The sequence below is a fragment of the Telmatherina bonti genome (assembly GCF_933228915.1).
Source record: "Telmatherina bonti genome assembly, chromosome: 16".
NCBI lineage: Eukaryota > Metazoa > Chordata > Actinopteri > Atheriniformes > Telmatherinidae > Telmatherina > Telmatherina bonti.
Genome location: NC_136614.1, coordinates 11,580,073 through 11,586,072, shown reverse-complemented (window position 1 = coordinate 11,586,072; position 6,000 = coordinate 11,580,073).

Sequence of the window (6,000 nt, the reverse complement as noted above, 5' to 3'; positions counted from 1 at the left end):
CAGTCTGCACCAGTTACCACCTGCTTCCACCAATCTGCACCAGTTACCGCCTGTTTACACCAGTCTGCACCAGTTACCGCCTGCTTCCACCAGTCTGCACCAGTTACCACCTGCTTCCACCAGTCTGCACCAGTTACCACCTGCTTCCACCAATCTGCACCAGTTTCAGTCTGCACCAGTTACCGCCTGCTTCCACCAATCTGCACCAGTTACTGCCTGCTTCCACCAGTCTGCACCAGTTACCACCTGCTTCCACCAGTCTGCACCAGTTACCACCTGCTTCCACCAGTCTGCACCAGTTACCACCTGCTTCCACCAGTCTGCACCAGTTACCACCTCTTTACACCAGTCTGCACCAGTTACCACCTGCTTCCACCAGTCTACACCAGTTACCACCTGCTTCCACCAATCTGCACCAGTTACCGCCTGCTTCCACCAATCTGCACCAGTTACCGCCTGCTTCCACCAGTCTGCACCAGTTTCAGTCTGCTTCCACCAGTCTGCACCAGTTACCACCTGTTTACACCAGTCTGCACCAGTTACCCCCTGCTTCCACCAATCTGCACCAGTTACCGCCTGCTTCCACCAGTCTGCACCAGTTACCACCTGCTTCCCCCAGTCTGCACCAGTTACCACCTGTTTACACCAGTCTGCACCAGTTACCACCTGCTTCCACCAATCTGCACCAGTTACCGCCTGTTTACACCAGTCTGCACCAGTTACCGCCTGCTTCCACCAGTCTGCACCAGTTTCAGTCTGCACCAGTTACCGCCTGCTTCCACCAGTCTGCACCAGTTACCGCCTGCTTCCATCAGTCTGCACCAGTTACCACCTGTTTACACCAGTCTGCACCAGTTACCACCTGTTTACACCAGTCTGCACCAGTTACCGCCTGCTTCCATCAGTCTGCACCAGTTACCACCTGTTTACACCAGTCTGCACCAGTTACCACCTGTTTACACCAGTCTGCACCAGTTACCGCCTGTTTACACCAGTCTGCACCAGTTACCGCCTGCTTCCACCAGTCTGCACCAGTTTCAGTCTGCACCAGTTACCGCCTGCTTCCACCAGTCTGCACCAGTTACCGCCTGCTTCCACCAGTCTGCACCAGTTACCGCCTGCTTCCCCCAGTCTGCACCAGTTACCACCTGTTTACACCAGTCTGCACCAGTTACCGCCTGGTTCCACCAGTCTGCACCAGTTTCAGTCTGCACCAGTTACCGCCTGCTTCCACCAGTCTGCACCAGTTACCACCTGCTTCCACCAGTCTGCACCAGTTACCGCCTGCTTCCATCAGTCTGCACCAGTTACCACCTGTTTACACCAGTCTGCACCAGTTACCACCTGTTTACACCAGTCTGCACCAGTTACCGCCTGTTTACACCAGTCTGCACCAGTTACCGCCTGCTTCCACCAATCTGCACCAGTTACCACCTGCTTCCACCAATCTGCACCAGTTACCGCCTGCTTCCACCAATCTGCACCAGTTACCACCTGCTTCCACCAGTCTGCACCAGTTACCACCTGCTTCCACCAGTCTGCACCAGTTACCACCTGCTTCCACCAGTCTGCACCAGTTACCACCTGCTTCCACCAATCTGCACCAGTTTCAGTCTGCACCAGTTACCGCCTGCTTCCACCAATCTGCACCAGTTACTGCCTGCTTCCACCAGTCTGCACCAGTTACCACCTGCTTCCACCAGTCTGCACCAGTTACCACCTGCTTCCACCAGTCTGCACCAGTTACCACCTGCTTCCACCAGTCTGCACCAGTTACCACCTCTTTACACCAGTCTGCACCAGTTACCACCTGCTTCCACCAGTCTACACCAGTTACCACCTGCTTCCACCAATCTGCACCAGTTACCGCCTGCTTCCACCAATCTGCACCAGTTACCGCCTGCTTCCACCAGTCTGCACCAGTTTCAGTCTGCTTCCATCAGTCTGCACCAGTTACCACCTGTTTACACCAGTCTGCACCAGTTACCACCTGTTTACACCAGTCTGCACCAGTTACCGCCTGCTTCCCCCAGTCTGCACCAGTTACCACCTGTTTACACCAGTCTGCACCAGTTACCGCCTGGTTCCACCAGTCTGCACCAGTTTCAGTCTGCACCAGTTACCGCCTGCTTCCACCAGTCTGCACCAGTTACCACCTGCTTCCACCAGTCTGCACCAGTTACCGCCTGCTTTCACCAGTCTGCACCAGTTACCACCTGCTTCCACCAATCTGCACCAGTTACCGCCTGCTTCCACCAGTCTGCACCAGTTACCACCTGCTTCCCCCAGTCTGCACCAGTTACCACCTGTTTACACCAGTCTGCACCAGTTACCACCTGCTTCCACCAATCTGCACCAGTTACCGCCTGTTTACACCAGTCTGCACCAGTTACCGCCTGCTTCCACCAGTCTGCACCAGTTTCAGTCTGCACCAGTTACCGCCTGCTTCCACCAGTCTGCACCAGTTACCGCCTGCTTCCATCAGTCTGCACCAGTTACCACCTGTTTACACCAGTCTGCACCAGTTACCACCTGTTTACACCAGTCTGCACCAGTTACCGCCTGCTTCCACCAGTCTGCACCAGTTTCAGTCTGCACCAGTTACCGCCTGCTTCCCCCAGTCTGCACCAGTTACCACCTGTTTACACCAGTCTGCACCAGTTACCGCCTGCTTCCACCAGTCTGCACCAGTTTCAGTCTGCACCAGTTACCGCCTGCTTCCACCAGTCTGCACCAGTTACCACCTGCTTCCACCAGTCTGCACCAGTTACCGCCTGCTTTCACCAGTCTGCACCAGTTACCACCTGCTTCCACCAGTCTGCACCAGTTACCACCTGCTTCCACCAGTCTGCACCAGTTACCACCTGCTTCCACCAGTCGGCACCAGTTTCAGTCTGCACCAGTTACCGCCTGCTTCCACCAGTCTGCACCAGTTACCACCTGCTTCCCCCAGTCTGCACCAGTTACCACCTGTTTACACCAGTCTGCACCAGTTACCGCCTGCTTCCACCAGTCTGCACCAGTTTCAGTCTGCACCAGTTACCGCCTGCTTCCACCAGTCTGCACAAGTTACCGCCTGCTTCCACCAGTCTGCACCAGTTACCACCTGCTTCCCCCAGTCTGCACCAGTTACCACCTGTTTACACCAGTCTGCACCAGTTACCACCTGCTTCCACCAGTCTGCACCAGTTACCACCTGCTTCCACCAGTCTGCACCAGTTACCGCCTGCTTCCACCAGTCTGCACCAGTTACCACCTGCTTCCACCAGTCAGCACCAGTTACCGCCTGCTTCCACCAGTCTGCACCAGTTACCACCTGCTTCCACCAGTCTGCACCAGTTACCACCTGCTTCCACCAGTCTGCACCAGTTACCACCTGCTTCCACCAGTCTGCACCAGTTACCACCTGCTTCCACCAGTCTGCACCAGTTACCACCTGCTTCCACCAGTCAGCACCAGTTACCGCCTGCTTCCACCAATCTGCACCAGTTACCGCCTGCTTCCACCAGTCTGCACCAGTTACCACCTGCTTCCACCAGTCAGCACCAGTTACCACCTGCTTCCACCAGTCTGCACCAGCTACCACCTGCTTCCACCAATCTGCACCAGTTACCACCTGCTTCCACCAGTCAGCACCAGTTACCACCTGCTTCCACCAGTCTGCACCAGTTACCACCTGCTTCCACCAGTCTGCACCAGTTACCACCTGCTTCCACCAGTCTGCACCAGTTACCACCTGCTTCCACCAGTCAGCACCAGTTACCGCCTGCTTCCACCAGTCTGCACCAGTTACCACCTGCTTCCACCAGTCTGCACCAGTTACCGCCTGCTTCCACCAATCTGCACCAGTTACCACCTGCTTCCACCAGTCTGCACCAGTTACCACCTGATTCCACCAGTCTGCACCAGTTACCACCTGCTTCCACCAGTCTGCACCAGTTACCACCTGCTTCCACCAGTCTGCACCAGTTACCACCTGCTTCCACCAATCTGCACCAGTTACCACCTGCTTCCACCAGTCTGCACCAGTTACCGCCTGCTTCCACCAGTCTGCACCAGTTACCGCCTGCTTCCACCAGTCTGCACCAGTTACCGCCTGCTTCCACCAGTCTGCACCAGTTACCACCTGCTTCCACCAATCTGCACCAGTTACCACCTGTTTACACCAGTCTGCACCAGTTACCACCTGCTTCCACCAGTCTGCACCAGTTACCACCTGCTTCCACCAGTCTGCACCAGTTACCGCCTGCTTCCACCAGTCTGCACCAGTTACCACCTGCTTCCACCAATCTGCACCAGTTACCGCCTGCTTCCACCAATCAGCACCAGTTACCGCCTGCTTCCATCAATCTGCACCAGTTACCGCCTGCTTCCACCAGTCTGCACCAGTTACCGCCTGCTTCCACCAGTCTGCACCAGTTACCGCCTGCTTCCACCAGTCTGCACCAGTTACCGCCTGCTTCCACCAATCTGCACCAGTTACCACCTGCTTCCACCAGTCTGCACCAGTTACCACCTGCTTCCACCAGTCTGCACCAGTTACCGCCTGCTTTCACCAGTCTGCACCAGTTACCGCCTGCTTCCACCAGTCTGCACCAGTTACCGCCTGCTTCCACCAATCTGCACCAGTTACCACCTGTTTACACCAGTCTGCACCAGTTACCACCTGTTTACACCAGTCTGCACCAGTTACCACCTGTTTACACCAGTCTGCACCAGTTACCGCCTGCTTCCACCAGTCTGCACCAGTTACCACCTGTTTACACCAGTCTGCACCAGTTACCGCCTGCTTCCACCAGTCTGCACCAGTTACCACCTGTTTACACCAGTCTGCACCAGTTACCACCTGCTTCCACCAATCTGCACCAGTTACCACCTGTTTACACCAGTCTGCACCAGTTACCGCCTGCTTCCACCAATCTGCACCAGTTACCACCTGTTTACACCAGTCTGCACCAGTTACCACCTGCTTCCACCAGTCTGCACCAGTTACCACCTGTTTACACCAGTCTGCACCAGTTACCACCTGCTTCCACCAATCTGCACCAGTTACCACCTGTTTACACCAGTCTGCACCAGTTACCGCCTGCTTCCACCAGTCTGCACCAGTTACCACCTGTTTACACCAGTCTGCACCAGTTACCACCTGTTTACACCAGTCTGCACCAGTTACCACCTGTTTACACCAGTCTGCACCAGTTACCGCCTGCTTCCACCAGTCTGCACCAGTTACCACCTGTTTACACCAGTCTGCACCAGTTACCGCCTGCTTCCACCAGTCTGCACCAGTTACCACCTGTTTACACCAATCTGCACCAGTTACCACCTGCTTCCACCAATCTGCACCAGTTACCACCTGCTTCCACCAGTCTGCACCAGTTATCGCCTGCTTCCACCAATCTGCACCAGTTACCACCTGCTTCCACCAATCTGCACCAGTTACCACCTGCTTCCACCAGTCTGCACCAGTTATCGCCTGCTTCCACCAGTCTGCACCAGTTACCACCGGTTTACACCAGTCTGCACCAGTTACCGCCTGCTTCCACCAGTCTGCACCAGTTACCACCTGCTTCCACCAGTCTGCACCAGTTACCGCCTGCTTCCACCAGTCTGCACCAGTTACCACCTGTTTACACCAGTCTGCACCAGTTACCGCCTGCTTCCACCAATCTGCACCAGTTACCACCTGTTTACACCAGTCTGCACCAGTTACCGCCTGCTTCCACCAGTCTGCACCAGTTACCACCTGTTTACACCAGTCTGCACCAGTTACCACCTGCTTCCACCAATCTGCACCAGTTACCACCTGTTTACACCAGTCTGCACCAGTTACCGCCTGCTTCCACCAGTCTGCACCAGTTACCACCTGTTTACACCAGTCTGCACCAGTTACCACCTGTTTACACCAGTCTGCACCAGTTACCACCTGTTTACACCAGTCTGCACCAGTTACCGCCTGCTTCCACCAGTCTGCACCAGTTACCACCTGTTTACACCAGT